The 16,144-nt window shown below is 45.8% G+C and overlaps 1 protein-coding gene across 1 annotated transcript in view; it reads left to right on the top strand.

Annotated features, from left to right (window-relative positions):
* The first annotated feature begins 2,710 nt into the window (after positions 1-2,710).
* LARP1 (La ribonucleoprotein 1, translational regulator) overlaps positions 2,711-16,144 on the top strand; it is a 91,614-nt gene continuing 78,180 nt past the window's right edge. Inside the window, exon 1 of the mRNA XM_086412586.1 lies at positions 2,711-2,816. The gene's annotated coding sequence lies outside the window, so the exon portion shown is untranslated. The remainder of the gene's footprint in view (positions 2,817-16,144) is intronic.

Here is a 16,144-nt window from a genome sequence, read left to right on the forward strand (position 1 = left end):
TCCTGGGACAAGCCTTCAGCTTGGTACAGAGCCTTTACCATCCCAGCATTAAATATTTTGAGAATAACATAGACTGTAGCATTTTGTCCCTTTGCTAAGGCTGTACTTTATATCAATAATAATACAAGTACATAACCAATCCATTGAGGTCTTATTTCTTTTCAGTCACTGAGTCAAGGGCTTTTGGTGTATCATTTTATTTAATCGTCACATCAATCCATGAATAGGTATTACTATCCTTCTGAGAAAAGAGACATTAAATAAGTTGGGCAAGGTCATAGCTAGTGATTTACAGAGTTAGGATTCCACTTAAGGATGTGTGGCTTCGAGATTTTATTTCTTGAGCATCAGAGACCTGGCTCAATTCCTAGTTCCTCCATGAACCAACTGTGTGCCCTTGGCAAGTCGGTTCACTTTTCTGGACCTCAATTTCCACATCTGTGAAATGGGTAGGTTGGGCTAGATGATGTGTTAGGCCCCCTCCAGCTCTGATATCTAGACTTTGAACCCCTTGAGGGATATCACTCCTGAAGCCTGAGCACTTAGCAGAAAGCCTGGCCCAGAGTGGGCCCAGGTCAACATCTGTTGAGCTAAATCTTTCCTCATGTGCCCCAGCTCCTAGCTCCACAAGTAGTCACCATTCCCAAATCTGTGTATTTCATAGTATTTCATAAAGATGTTTGCAGGAGGGGATTTTGGGCAAGTCAAGTCATCCCTCTTAATCATTTTCTTATCTATTAAAAAAGGGCAGCAGAGATTGGACTATACTCTTACCACAGCAGTTTTCTTTCTGTTCTCCAAACACACCTGCTCAGAGCTTTTGCGTTCGTAGTTCCCTGTGCCTGGAACACTCTCATCCAGCTCTTACAGTGATTGGTTCCTTGTCATTACTCAAGTCTCACCTTTAATATCACCTCCTCAGAGAGAGCCTCTCTGACCACATAGTCTACAATAGCCATAGCCATTACTTGATCATATCAGCTTATTTCCTTTCTTCAGGGGACTGTTACCTATTTGATCTCTTGTTTCGGTCTAGCTCCCCTCTTTCCAGAGTCTACCTCCCCTCTCTAGAACCTAAACAAGTAAACAGATCAAATATGTAACAGTCCCCTCCTTACCTGGTGGCTCAGTGGTAAAGAATCCACCTGCAATGCAGGAGACCTGGGTTTGATCCCTGCGTCAAGAAGATCCCCTGGGGAAGGAAATGGTGACCTGCTCCAATATTCTTTGCCTGGGGAAACCCCATGGACCGAGGAGCCTGGCGGGCTACATGGGGTCACAAGAGTTGGACATGACTTAGCAACTAAGCCACCATCTCCACCCCACTTTCTAGAATGTGAGCTCAATAGGTGTAGAATCCTTAACTTTCAGGTTTACTGATGTATCCCTAGACCCTGAGACAGGCTGGCAGGCACATATAGCTGCTGAATAGTAATACCTATTGAGTGCATGAATTCCTGGTAAGTGAACAGATAGCCTAGAGAGTCTCCAAAGTCCTTTTTAGCCCTAAATCCAAGGATATACAACACAGTGAATGTAAACTCACATGCAAGCATGACTGTACCATTTTACAGATGTGCAAACTGAGGCGGTGAGTGACTTGCCAACGGTTTCACGGAGAGGATGGTAGGTGGTGTGGTCTAGAGCTGGGTCCCCAACCTCTGGGATCTAAAGCCTGATGATCTGATGTGGAGCTGATGTAATAATAATAATAGAAATAAAGTGCACAATACATGTAATGCACTTGAAATATCCCAAAGCCATCCCCTACCTCTATCCCGATTAGTGGAAAAATTGTCTTCCATGAAACTGATCCCTGGTGCCACAAAGGTTGGGGACCGCTGGTCTAGAGCACTGTGTGTGTGTGTGTGTGTGTGTGTGTGTGTGTGTGTGTGTGTGTGTGTGTGTTCTCAGTCGCTCAGTTGTGTCCAACTCTTTGCAACCCCATGGAATGTAACTCGGTCCCGCCAGGCGCCTCAGTTCATGGGATTCTCCAGGCAAGAATACTGGAGTAGGTTGCCATGCCCTCCTCTAGGGGATCTTTCTGACCCAGGGATCAAACTCACCACCATGTGGGAATTCAAAAGCAGGGGATTCAGGTTTGGGTCCTCACACCTTCCTACTCTGTCAACCTTCCTTACAAGATCCAGGTGAACTGAACAAGCCATTTACCTCTCCCAGTGCAGTTTTTCCGTCTGAAGGAGAAAGGCGTACTGTTAACTCTGGTCAAGGGTGACTGTGAAATAATGAAGTTTCCTAAACTGAACAGCGCTAAGCATTCTGCAGAATGTTGGGCCTCTGTTTACTCCCAGGTTATTCTCAGAGTTGTGGGTGGGAGAGGGGAAGGGAGCCTAGGACCAAGGCTGTGGAGGAGGGGTGAGCTGGCGGGTTGGCACAATTTGTTTACTTCTGGGTCTGCCCCTAGCCTTGCAGCCTTCACCTGCGCAGGTAAAGAGGTAGGGGGAGCCTTGCTCAGCCAATGAACTCCTTTGTTCTCTTAAAGGCACCAAGCAGCTGGCACAAAAATCAGCCCTGCGACCTGAAGAGATCCCGGGGTGGATGCCAGGAAGCAGCTGTGGGGCTGGATGTAGCAAACCCCTCCATGGCAACCCCGTGACCTCATGTCCTGGAGGGTGCTTGCTTCAGGGCGGCCTCCTCCACCTTACCCAGAGCCGGCTTTCCAGGAGGTGCCCATGCCTAGCTGCCCTGGCAGGCGCCCAGGGAGGAAAGACAGCGTGGCCTTGGCATTTGCCCGCCAGGAAGGAGACCACAGGTGCCAGGGAGAAGCCATTTCCTTGCCCTCTTCAGCAGCCCTGGTGAGTCCTGATGCTCTGACCTTCTCAATCCTCAGCACAGAAGGGTATGGTAGAAAGATGCCTGTCCCGCGGGGCAGAAACCGTGGGTGCTAGTCCCACTCCTGCTGGGTGACCTTGAGTGAGTCACTCCAGCTCTCTGAACCTCACCTGTACCATCTGGGCAAACGCGCTCCCACTCCCACGTCAGCTTGCCCCCTTGATTACTTTCCCCCGTCACAGCCTTGTTTTGAAAGATTTTTGTCTGCCAAGCTGCGCCTGTTATATAATAAGTCGTTAATTGGTTTTTCCCCTTGTGTGTTAATTGGGGCCCTATCACAGCCGATCAGTGTTTTCTGGTCAGCAAGACCAAACCCTGGCAGTGCCACTGAGCTGATGTAAGTTGAACTGTGGCAAAGAAATGTGGTGTTTTAGTCTGTCTGTGAGATCTTATCTAGAGCCAATATTGATTTTCATCTGGCCTCTTGAAATAGGAGAAAGAGGGCACGGTGAGTAATTCCAGAGAATGGGGACCCTAGATGGGGAGCCCCTAAATCTAGCATGCATGGTGTGTGGGGGTACCAGGTAGAAACACTGCCTTCACACCCCAGGCCCAGCTTTGATCCCTGCTATGCTGCCTCCCACATGGAATGCATTCTTGAAAGTGGGATCCTTTGGCCTGAAAACTTCCTGTGTGGGGTTGGGCTGTTTCCAGGTGTCCCCACACTGGGTTCATTCCCCTGCTCTGACTGAGATTGGACAGCCCTAGGTTAGGGAGCCAAGGTCACCCTCAGGCCTCTGATGGGGGATTGCCAGGGGAATGGTGTTGGGAACAAGTTAGCGTGAGCACTGGGCCTGGAAGTCAGGACAGTATACCATGAACTCAGCTTGTGCTGGGAATCAGGAGACCAGGCTAATCTGCACTGATTGGCTTTGTGACCTCAGGCTAGTTGCCTAACCTTTTTGAACCTCAGTTTTCCCAGTTGTAAAATGGTGATTGTAATCTTGAAAATGTTCACCTACCAGGATTAGGGCCAAATAATATTGTGTATTTCACAGAAGCTTAGATTCTAGTCTTTAAAATGCATCCAGAATTCAGAAATTAAAAGAACCACAAACATGCTTTTTAGAATTAATATAACAGGTTATGGATGTTTTGTAAAATGTGACCTCCATGATAAAGAATTGTTTCAGTGATGAGGGAATTGTGATTGCTTGCTATTCAAGTCCTTTTCCTTTGAAAGCACCATTTATTGGGATTTTTGAAAAGTAGGCTCATAAACAGAAAGCAGGGGGAAACAGCTCATTGAGAAATGGTATTTTCTAATGATTCCTGGAACTGAAACTCAGGCCTGGAATGTGGCCCTCACATGGGAAGCAGTGTAATGCATGGTTAGAGCATGCACTTTGCAGTTAGACAATGTTGGGTTCAAATGCAGACCCAGAGACTTACTGATGACCTTGGGTATAAATCGTTATGCGTTTCTGTGCTTCGATCTCTTCTAAATTCTAAAACAGAGTGGGGGGAATGTCACAAGTCCTGGCTGATGTTGTTCTTGAGGGGGGTTTAATGTAGGACAAGGACTCAGCACCCACATACATGTTCCACCAGACCTGCCCAGATCCAGAGGGCTCCTGATCCTTGGAAATTCAAGTGGACAAGATACACTGATTTGGGGCAAGACACCACAGCCAGCTCCCCACCAGGGGCTCTGATCACCCTTGTCATCTTCTGCAGCAGCAGGAGGCTCTGGAGAGATGCTGGACGAGTAAGCGTGTGGAACCAGTGAACTCCCCCGAATGCATGGGGCTGCTGCTGCTACTTGCTCTGGGGGTCCAGCCAGGGTCCTGGCCCCTTCTGTTTGGTCACTGTTCTCCTTGTCCTGAGACTTCCTGCTAAGCAAATCAGTCATAGAGAGTGAAGTTTAGGGGTCATGACAGTGTCTCCCCTCCCAGAGAGGCTGTGGGAGAGTGAGGTGGAGTGAGAGCTGGAACAAAAGCTCCGCAAGAAAGAGAGGGGCAGCCCTTCTTGTTCAGTTGAGCAGGTGGTGTGTGAGAGTGTGCATGTATGTGCGCACGAGCTAACACAGTTCAAGTAGAGGGGCTTGCCTGGTGGCTCAGTGGTGGAGATTCCACCTGTCAGTGCAGGAGACATGGGTTCAATCTCTGATCGGGAGGATTCCACATGCCGTAGAGCAACTGACCCTGTGCGCCACAACCATTGAGCCTGTGCTCTAGAGCTGAGGAGCTGAAACTACTGAGCCCAAACGCCACAACTACTGAAGCCTGAGCACCCTAGAGCCCGCGCTCCACAAGGACGACCACTGCAGTGAGAAGCCCACACACAGTGAAGAGTAGCCCCTGCTCACCACAACTAGAGAAAAGCCCGCACGGCAGTGAAGACCAAGCATAGCCAAACATAAATAAATAAAATTATTTTTTAAAATTCACGTTGAAAAATTCTGAGTGTGAAGGCCCCCAAGAGGTCATGTCAGCCAGCCCCCTGCTTGGGCAGGAGTCTCTTCTAACCAACATAAGAGGTTGCAGCTGCACTCCAGGGAAGCCTCCTAAACACCTCTCCTTGGTAACCAGCCATGGCATCTAAAAGTCCTCCCCAGGGTGTGCTCGGGCTGTGTGTGTGCATGTTTGAGGGCCTTGGATGTCTGAATAAGAGTTCCATGAACACTGAGCACTCAAACCTTGCAGAAAAATAAGTTTGAGGTTGAAGTGACGGGGGTGCAGTGGGGGGTTGAAGTTTTCTGCAGTCACCAGGAAGTTTAGAGGCACTTTGGAGGAGCTACATTTGTGGGGTGCCTATTGTGATCTAACGATTATGCTAGGTGTTTTATTACTGCATTTAATCCTTACAGTAGAGTGTTTTATTATTCCCATTTCACAGATGAGAACATTGAGGCTCAGAGAGGTTACAGATCTTGAGTAAGATTGCTCAGCTAACAAGTGGCAGAACTGTGACTCACATCTTTGTACCGCTGCATCAAGAGCCTGGCCTCTTAGCCGTTCTACCAGTCGTTGCAAATCAGGCCAAATACTGAAGTTCCCAGGTGCATTTTGTTTGGCTCACACAGTGTTTTGTTTTGTTGTAACATTTTAAAAATTTAGATGGCAACTTTTAAAAAATGCAGGTATTTAACATAAGAATCTAGACTCTGATTGCCCTCTGAAGATCAGAAGGAAGACGTGGCACCGTGTCCACGTTCTCATATGCCAGCAATCAACTAGCCCTGCTTATCAGCCGCTGCCTTTAAACAGGGCCTGTGCCTCCTAGTTTGCACCACTCCCTACTCCTTCCGCTCAGTCCACTGTCTTGTTTCTGACCAGCCTGGCCCTACAGGCCTGTGGAGACCTCGGTTGTGGTCCTAGCACTTGACCTGGCTGTGGCTTTAAGTAAGTAATGGCACCTACCTGGGCTATGGCTGTAATCTGAGCGAGGTAACACTCTGAAATAACATCCTAAGTGGCTTTCTGTGCTGCTCGGGGCAGGGGGGGAAGCCCTAACTCTCTGGCACATCCACATCTTGGTGGCCTGGCTCAGTCTGTGTGCCTTACACCAAGGGTGGCTGGTGTTATTTGCTCTTTGTCACCATCATTGCACTGTACTCTGTCTGATGCTCCTAATAACACAGGACATTTGGAAACAGGTAGGGCCTGGTGGCACCAACCCCAGTGTGATGCCCATTCCTAATACTTTGATCAAAGGGTCTGACTTCCATGTGCCTGTTTCTCTGTTTTAAGAAGCCAGATTGAGATTTCAAAGTCTGAATATCTTTTTCTGACCCTATTTTTGCTATAGGATATGCAAGAGAACATCTATAGCCCAAGTGAGAATGTATTCTCTTTTTCTGTTACAACACACAAACAGTCACGTAAGGGTCAAAAGTAGCTATGCTTTGTAGGTCTTCGCATCTATCTAGTGTCTTGTTCAGATTTCTCTTTTTAAAAATATTCATTCATTCATTTGGCTATACCAGGTCTTAGTTGCAGCATGAGAACTCTTAGCTGTGGCATGTGGGATATAGTTCCCTGACCAAGGATCGAACATGGGCCCCCTGCATTGGGAGTGTGGAGTCTTCGCCACTGGACCACTAGGGACGTTCCTTGTTTGGATTTCTGAGATCAGATCTTTAGAGCTATGGAATAGTAGAGATGGAAATGTGCAGATCATCTAGCCCAGTAATAGCAAATATATTTTACTTCATTGCAAATTCCTATCAATCAGTAGAGCACTTGAAAAGGCTTCTGAAGCTACATATGAGCATAGAATGATCATACACTGAGATCTGTCAGCAGTATCTACTGTGGGCATGGTGAGGGGCTGTAGCAGTACTTATGCCAGAAATCATACAGATATGAAAACTGGGCTGGGAACAGGAGATCAAAGTGTGAAAGTGTTAGTCACTCAGTCATATCCGACTCTTTGTGACACCATGGACGGTAGCCCACCCAGGCTCCTCTGTCCATGAGATTTTCCAGGCAAGAATACTGGATGGGTTGCTATTTGCTTCTCCGGGGGATCTTCCTGACCCAGGGATTGAACCCAGTCTCTTGCATTGCAAGCAGATTCTTTACCATCTGAGCCAACAGGGAAACCCAGGAAGGGGAGATGACTTGCCCAAAATCACTCAGCAAGACAAGACTCAGGTCCAGAAGCAGGATCTTTCTTGGCCTGGAAGCCACCGTTGCTTCCACTATATTAGCTCAGAGAAGAAACCTGAGAGGAAGGGAAGATGACAGAAGCAAGCTGAGGACCCTGGAGTCCCGGCTCCCCCAAGAAGTCTGGCTGGGGTTGGGGCTAAAGAATTCAGTTCTGCCCCACTAGACTGGGCCCTGCCTGATGACCTGTTGGCTTCTGCTCCACTTCTCAGAGTCCCCTTGCTCCTGCCCCAGTTTCCTGTCTCATTTTCCTCTGGCTCAGAGAGTGCACGTTGTCTCCTGGGATCACAGGTCCTACATGCCCTCTTTTGACAATGAGCTCCCCAGCCCCCTCTGTTCTGGAAGAGAAGTCCTAGGACAGGGGTTCTTAACCTTACCGATTCCATGGATTCCTCTGGCAATCTGGTGAAGCCTACAGATCCCTTCTCAGAATGTTTTGAAATGTATAAAGTAAAATACATAGGACTATGAAGGAAGCCAGTCATACTGGAATATAGTTATCAAGATATTTTTAAATTGTTTATGATATAGTATGTACTTTATTAATACATTTAAAATGAAACTGAGCATTAAATACAATAACTATTGTAATTTTAGACTAATAATGAGCAGAATTGAAGTTTTGAATGATCTATAACAACTGTAATATGATACAAAAATATCTGTGACTTCTCTTGGTGACACAATCACAGGAACCATCAGTATTCTTGTGACCATTGCCTACATTCAAATGGACCAAAGTATTTAACTTGAATTAGAGTTTAGTGAAAATAAAGATGGAAGTTTTCCCATCCAAGCTCAGAGACATCTGAATTCCATCTGTGCTCCCAGGCTGAGACTCCCTCGCTCTGTTCTAGGGAGTCTGCTAGTCCCATGGTTTGCAAACTGTGGGCCATGGAACCCTGGAGACCCAAGGAATGTCACAGAAGCTGCCACAGCGTAGGGCAAAAGCAGGACCATCAGCCAACCGGACAAAGAACTCTGAATCCACCACCTCTGCCTTGCCTGATCAGATTTCTTAATTGAATTCACTTTGGTGGTTCATATGAGATCCTTTAAAAAAAAAAGTAGGGGGAATTTATCTGATCCTGTCTGCATGTCACAAACCTTCACTTGGCCCCATCCACCTCTTCTTGTGACAGGAAGCAAAGCCAAGGCCAAGCGCAGTGAAGGGTGCTGGAGGCACACAGCGTCTGGTGGCAGGGTTGGGGCGGTGGAACCTGAAGGGGTGGAGGGAAGCAGCTGGGCGGGGGTGAGCTTCCTGCTATCTCTGCCTGCAAACCACTTCAGAGCAGCAGTCGGCTGTGGCCACGAGTCAGGAGACCTGAATTCAGGGTCCTCTATCTGACGCAACCTCAAGTTTCTCGGATATAGTTATACATTCATTTTGAAAGGACAAAATGAGAAAAAAAATGTTTTATTTAAGTATAGTTGCTGTCCAATGTTATAAATGTTACAGGTGTACAAGATAGTGATTCACAGTTTTTAAAGGTTATACTCTGTTTATAGTTATCGTAAAGTATTGGCTGTATCCCCTGTGTTGTACAGCATATGCATGCTCAGTCATTCAGTTGTGTCTGACTGTTTGCAACCCCGCCAGGCTCCTCTGTCCATGGGATTTCCCAGGCAAGAATACTAGGGAGGGTTGCCATTTCCTCCTCCAAGGGATTGTCCCAACCCAGGGATCAAACCTACGTCTCCTGAGGTTCCTGCATTAGCAGGCACTCAGCCACTGAGCCACCTGGGAAGCCCCTGTACAGTGTGTCTTTGTAGCGTATTTTATACCTAAGAGTTTGTACCTCTTACCCATCTACCCATTTCCCTCTCCCCACTGGTGCCCGCTGGTTTGTTCTCTACGTCTGAGAGTCTGCTTCTTTTTTCTTATATTCACTAGTTTGTTGTATTTTTCAGATTCCACATATAAGTAGATATCATATAGCATTTGCAAAATGAGGAAGTTTTTGTTATTAATTTTTATTGCAGTATAGTTGCTTTACAATGTTATTTTCTGCTGTACAGCAAAGTGAATCAGCTGTACATATGCATATATCCCCTCTTTCGGGGTTTCCTCCTCACTTAGGTCACCACAGAGCACTGAGCAGTGTGTGTATGTCAATCCCAAGCTGTCAGTTCATCCCACCCTCTCTTCCCTCCTTGGTATCCATAGTTTTTTCTCTATGTTTATGTCTCTGTTTCTGCTTTGCAGATAAGTTCATTTGTATAATTTTTCTAGATTCCACATGTAAGTGATATTATATGATAGTTGTTTTTCTCTTTCTGACTTCATTCTGTATGACAGTCTCTAGGTCCATCCACATCTCTGCAAATAGCACAATTTCATCCCTTTTTATGGCTGAGTAATAGTCCAAAAATGAGACCATTTTAAGAACATAAAGAACTATTAAAGAGATTTTAATATATTTATCTCTAAGCCTGAGACCTTTTTTTCAACTCTCCTTTAGGGTCTTTCTCCCAATTCCAACACTCTTTCCCCAAGACAGTACAATCCCAGCCACCCAGTCACCTCGTCTGTCAGTTGATTTCTTCAGTTCCTCCCTTTGCTGTCCTGTGTCGTGCCCTCTGGCCTGCATTTCTGTAACACCCCCTGCCCCCCTTCCCCGCCGCAGTCCCTCTCTCTGTTCCAGCTTGCCTTTCACGGAGCCCAGACACGTTCTGACCGTATCTTCTGACCGTGTCCTTCTGCTTCAAGGCCTGTGATATCTCTTCACTGCACACAAGGCCAAGTCCTGCCTCCAGAGCATGGCAACCCAGACTCCTCAGGATCTGCCTGCAGCCTCTGTGCATCCTCCCTTTTGCAGCATCCCTACTTCCTCCTGCTGGGGGGGGGCTGCTGCTCTGTCATTGCGGTCTCCCCTGCCATCTGCATGAGCCCAGATGATAGTGCAAGCCCTGGGAGCTGTGGGAATATGAAAGAATTTGGGAAACCAGAGGCTACCGTGATGGGCAGGTACTGCAGAACATGCAGAGGACTCTGGGGCCTTCTGCTGGTAGGGGTACGGGCAGGTGTGGCTCTGTCCAGGCAAACAGGTTATTTCCAGAGAGCAGCCAGCAACGGTGCAGAGAGTTGAGAGCACACTGCCCAGGCAGGGAGAGTCAACCATTTGCTATGCTATCTGAACCAGAGGCAAGAACCAGGTCACCAGGAACAGAATGCAGCTAAGATTAATAGAGTCTCTGATTCTTAGAAGGTCAGAGCTAGAAGGGACCATGCGGATGTTTCCTCTAGTCTAAGTCCTTTCTGCTTCAAACAGAACAGTTAGCCCTGGAGAAGGGGAATGGCTTGCCCAGGGTCACAAGAGTTTGAGGCAGAGCCCTGACTGGAGCTGCTGTCTGATTTTCTTCCCAGTCTCCATGTCCTGGGCTCTGGCCTCTGGACTCCTACCAGGAGACTGAATAACTGGCCCAGGACTGATTTTCCAACAGTGGCTTAATGTGTCACTTCTAGGCAGTACAGTGCTGGCTCTTAGCAGGGGTTGTCAACACTTTAACCCAAAGGTCCCCAGAGACAGGTTACCTCATTATACACATTGGCTCACTTTAATCTTGTCAACAGCACTATCTCCAGTATCTCCTATTATTATCATTGCCACTTTACCAAATGAGAAGCCTAAAGCTCCAAAAGTTCACGGAACTTTTCCAAGGCCACACAGTTGGTAAGTGGCTGAGTGGGATTTAAACACAGGTCTACTTGACACCCAAGCCCATGAGGCTCTTGACCGTTCTTATTGTAGTCCAATGTGGCAGAGTGGGGAAAACTACGTTCTGGTTCTCGATTCAAGCCCCCAGTAGGCCAATGACTTCTTAATGGACTTTAATCAGGGAACCCTTGGGCAAGTCTTCTCTGGGCCCAGTATCTAGATTTATAGAAAAGGAATTCTGTCTACAGTTTTTTAAAATTTATTTTATTATTATTGACTTTTGGCTGCTCTGGGTCTTTGTTGCTGCACACAGGCTTTCTCTAGTTGCGGTGAGCAGAGGCTTCTTTTTGTTGCAGTGCACGGGCTTCTCACTGCAGTGGCTTCTCTTGCTCTGGAGCACAGGCTTCAGGGTATGCGGACTTCAGTAGTTGTGGGTCATGGGCTTAGTTGCCCTGTGGCATGTGGAATCTTCCCAGACCAGCGATCAAACGCATGTCCTCTGCCTTGGCAGGCAGGTTCTTAACCACTCGACCACCGGGGAAGTCCCTGCCTACAGTTTAAAATTATAATATTGAAAGCAACTTACAAACTGTTATCCATTTATTCAATTAGTGTGTATTAAGAACTTAAAGCAAGTGAGGACTTGGCACTACAGAGAAGAATAAGGCATGCTTCCAACCCACTGAGAACTATAACATAAATGTTGGGTGAACAAGGGTCTTTTATTTCTAATAATTATGGTAGCTTATTGAGGATCCACCCTCCTACTTGGAAGTATTAAAATAGCTGAACAAAACAAATGTGTGTATGTATGTGTATTTGAAGGCATCAGAGAACTACCAAAACAAGAATGACCTGAGAGGCAGTGATTCCCAGGTAAGGGAGACGCCACTATTCAGCTGCCACTTTGCCCTTTAGTATGCTGTTTCTCAGGAGATGGCTAAGAATCTGAGTGGAGCATCTGGAATTGTTATGAAGCTGGGGTATATAAACTGGATTTCAGGATCTACCAAGGAGCAATGTCCCTAATAAACACTCCAGGCTTTCAATTGTAACCCCCAAAGGGCTGTGGCCTAAGAGTTGAAGTGAGTTAGAAATTGACCAGCCCCAGCAAAACTGAAGACTAACATCTAATCAATTAGATCCTTTATATGACTTAAGTTTAAATGCCTCCAAGAAACAAAAGTAAAATCTCTCTGAAGGGAGATAATACTATCAAAGACCTCAAATTTTCCTATAATTTTTAAAATATGCAATATTAAGCATTCAATCACAATTTACCTGATGTCTCATCAGACAAGACCAAGTGGCTAAAAACCAAGAAAAAATAACAATCAAAATAGGCCCACAGAAGATTCACATGTTGGCATTATAAGTCATGGACTTTAAAACATGTGATTAATATGTTTAAGACATTATATGACAAGATGGAGAATTTCAGCAGAGAATTAGACTCTATCAAGAATAATTAAATGGAAATTCTTTTTTTCTTTTTCACCACACTACGTGTGGGATCTTAGTTCCCTGACCAGGGTTTTAACTTGCACCCCGTCCAGTGGAAGCACAGTCTTAATCAGTAGACCACCAGCGAAGTCTTAGAAATGGAAACTCTAAGCCTGAAATACAGTAACTAAAATTAAGAACTTAAAAGATGGATATGAGTTTACCGGAGATCAGCCCTGGGATTTCTTTGGAAGGAATGATGCTAAAGCTGAAACTCCAGTACTTTGGCCACCTCATGCGAAGAGTTGACTCACTGGAAAAGACTCTGATGCTGGGAGGGATTGGGGGCAGGAGAAGGGGACGCCAGAGGATGAGATGGCTGGATGGCATCACTGACTCGATGGACGTGAGTCTGAGTGAACTCCAGGAGTTGGTGATGGACAGGGAGGCCTGGCGTGCTGTGAGTCATGGGGTCGCAAAGAGTCGGACACGACTGAGCGACTGATCTGATCTGATCTGAAGTACAGCTAAAGATGAAATTAGTGAACTGAAAAACAGGTCAGTAGAAAATATCCAAACTATAGCACATGTAATACAAAAAAGAGACGTGGAACATGGTGAGGATGTCTAACTGTGAATAATTGAAGTGCCATAGGGAGGCAGAAGAGGAGAGGAGAAAGAAGAAAGGGAAGGAAAGAGGAGGGAACTCACCCTCTGAAAGTTGCTGAAAATGTGCCTTCTCAGTTACCAGAAAATCTATTCATAGAGAAATGTCTCACTAGAGACACTTTACTACAAAATCACTTGACAAAGATTCCTGGAGAAGCTGCTGGCTGCTGTGACCTGCAGGAGCCTGATGCAGGAGAAGCTGTCTTCTAGAGGAGCTGAGCATGGGAGACCCACATGCAGTGAAGGAGCCTGATGAGCCTTCACACTGAAACGAGGAAGCAAAAAACCTTTGTTACTTTAATGTCTCTCAAGTTCCCTCTGTTGACAAAATTGAGCACCCTGCCAGCTGGCAAAAGATACGGATATTTAAAGGGCCCAGATCCATTTTCCTAGAACAGACAAAAAGGATGAAAGGCCATTTGGACCATCCCGTGTCCGTCAGTCTCCATGACTACAAGTGCATGAGTGAAATTAGATGAGACTAGCAGCACTATTGAACTGAATCCAGCCCAAATTCCTAACTCTTAGAATTATGGCCAGAAAAATGTAGTGGTCTTTAAGCCCCAAGTTGTTTTATTTTTACTTTGTTTATTTACTTATTTATTATTTTCCGCTGTGTTGGGTCTTCATTGCTTTGCTTAGGAATGCTCTAGCTGTGGCAAGCGGGAGCGGCCCTTCAGTGTAGTTCCCAGGCTTCTCATTCTGCTGGCTTCTCCTGTTGCAGAGCACAGGCTCTAGGCACGTGGGCTTCAGTAGCTGCAGCGCACAGGCTTAGTTGCTCTGTAGTGTGTGGAATCTTCCCCAACCAGCAGTGGAACCTGTGGCCCCTGCACTGGCAGGCAGATTCTTTTTTTTTTATCCTTTAGCCATGATGGACTTTATTGTTTGAATATTTGCAGCTATTATTCTATACACAAATGTTAATTTCGTACAAAACTCTGTATTCCATATTGCTGGGTCCCTTCATTCTCCATTTTATGCCACATTTCCATCAAGAACTATTTCCCCAAATCACAATCTGCCTGATTGTGTGTTGTTGTTGTTCAGTTGCTAAGTTGTGTCCAACGCTGTGATGCCATAGACTGTAGTCCACCAGGCTCATCTGTCCATGAGATTTCCCAGGCAAGAATACTGGAGTGGGTTGCCATTTCCTTCTCCTGGCAGGCAGATTCTTTTGAGATAGTTTCTTCATGCAAAATACTGTAATTCCAGTGTCATAAACAATCTTGATCGTTTTCCAGTTCCCACTCTTGAGTCTTTGTGCTGTTCCCTCTGCCCAAAGTGACATTCTTGGCCCTGTCTGTCTAATGAATGTGTTTTCCTGCAACTACTTAATTAATGTTTTACTGACTTATAGCACATATGTAGATAATTACACAAGTACACAAGTCAGAGATGCACAGTTTGATACATTTTCGCCCAGTGCTTATACTTTATAAATTCTAATCAGATGCCCCCCTGTGTTTCCTTCCAATCACGAGCTGTGTAAACACTGTTCTAACGTCTTATACCAGGGCAAGTTTTTCCCTGGTTTTGACTTTATGTCAATAGATCATACGGCGTGTTCTCTTTTGTGTTTGACTTTTTGTGTTCAACATTGTATTTGTGAGATTCACTCACATTGCTTTGTGTAATTCTAGTTTATTTTCATCACTGTATTGTTTTCAATTTTGTGAATATACTACAGTTTATTTACACATTTTATTGATGGATATTTGGGTTGTTTCCAGTTTGGCCTATTACAAATATGTACTGCTGGCATTTGCCTTTTGGTGAACATCTGTATGTATGTGCTTCTTATTTATTTATTTATTTTAGCTGTGTTGGGTCTTAGTTGTGGCATGGAGGGCCTTCACTGTGGCATGCAGGATCTCTGACAATGCATGGGCTCCTGAGCACGTGGGCTCAGTAGCAGCGGCACGCCTGGCCCTCTAGTTGGTGCGCCGGCTTAGTTGCCCCCTGGCATATGAGATCTTCGTTCCTCAACCAGGAATCAAACCCCTGTCCCCTGCATTAGAAGGCAGATTCTTCACCACTGGACCACTAAGGGAGTCTCACGTATGTGCTTCTGGTTTGTTATTCTTAGGAGTAGAATTATTGGGTTATGAAGCATTCTCATACTATATTAAAACTTAAATAAAATCAAAATATAAAATGGCATGCAGGGCTTCCCTGTTTGGTTCAGTGGTAAAGAATCCACCTACCAATGCAAGAGACACAGGTTTGATCTGTGGTCCAGGAAGATCCCCCTTGATACTGAGCAACTAAGTCTACGCGCCATGACTACTGAGCCTGTGCACTAGAGCTGCAGCCACTGAGCCCATGTGCCTCAACTACTGAAACTCCCTCACCTAGAGCCCATGCTTCAAAATGAGAGAAGCTACGGCAATGAGAAGCCCACCCACTGCAACTAGAGAGTAGCCCCCGCCACCCCAACTAGAGGAAAGGTCCATGCAGCGATGAAGACCCAGCACAGCCAAAAATAAATGAAAAAGTTTTAAATGCCATGCATAGATTAACAACCATGTGGAAAGAGGAAAAAAGCATCTATGCATAGAGTAAACAGATATCAGAAGAGAAAAATAAAATGTTGACATGGTTTACAAAGGAAATAGGGGTGATTTTTTTCCTGTTAACATACTGTCGCAGTAATCGTGTAATAACCATGTATTCTTTTACAATCAAAAGAAACATTTAATCGTATTGCTTTCCAAAGTCTGGCTGAAATGCCACCTCCTTCTAGGTAGCCTTCCAAGGAGCATAGCCAGGTGACCATAGCCAGCCAATGTCTTGCTTCATGTTTACACTTCTGAGGAAAAACCACACTGCAGCAGGAGCACAACGCCTTACCTAGAGAAGGTTCTTAAAACGTGTGATCCTTTCTCTATAGACATGTAAGTTTCAGCAGCA

Source organism: Bos grunniens, chromosome 7 (assembly GCF_055505025.1).
Source record: "Bos grunniens cultivar Pamir isolate PY7600 chromosome 7, Bosgru_T2T1.0, whole genome shotgun sequence".
NCBI classification, from domain to species: Eukaryota; Metazoa; Chordata; class Mammalia; order Artiodactyla; family Bovidae; genus Bos; species Bos grunniens.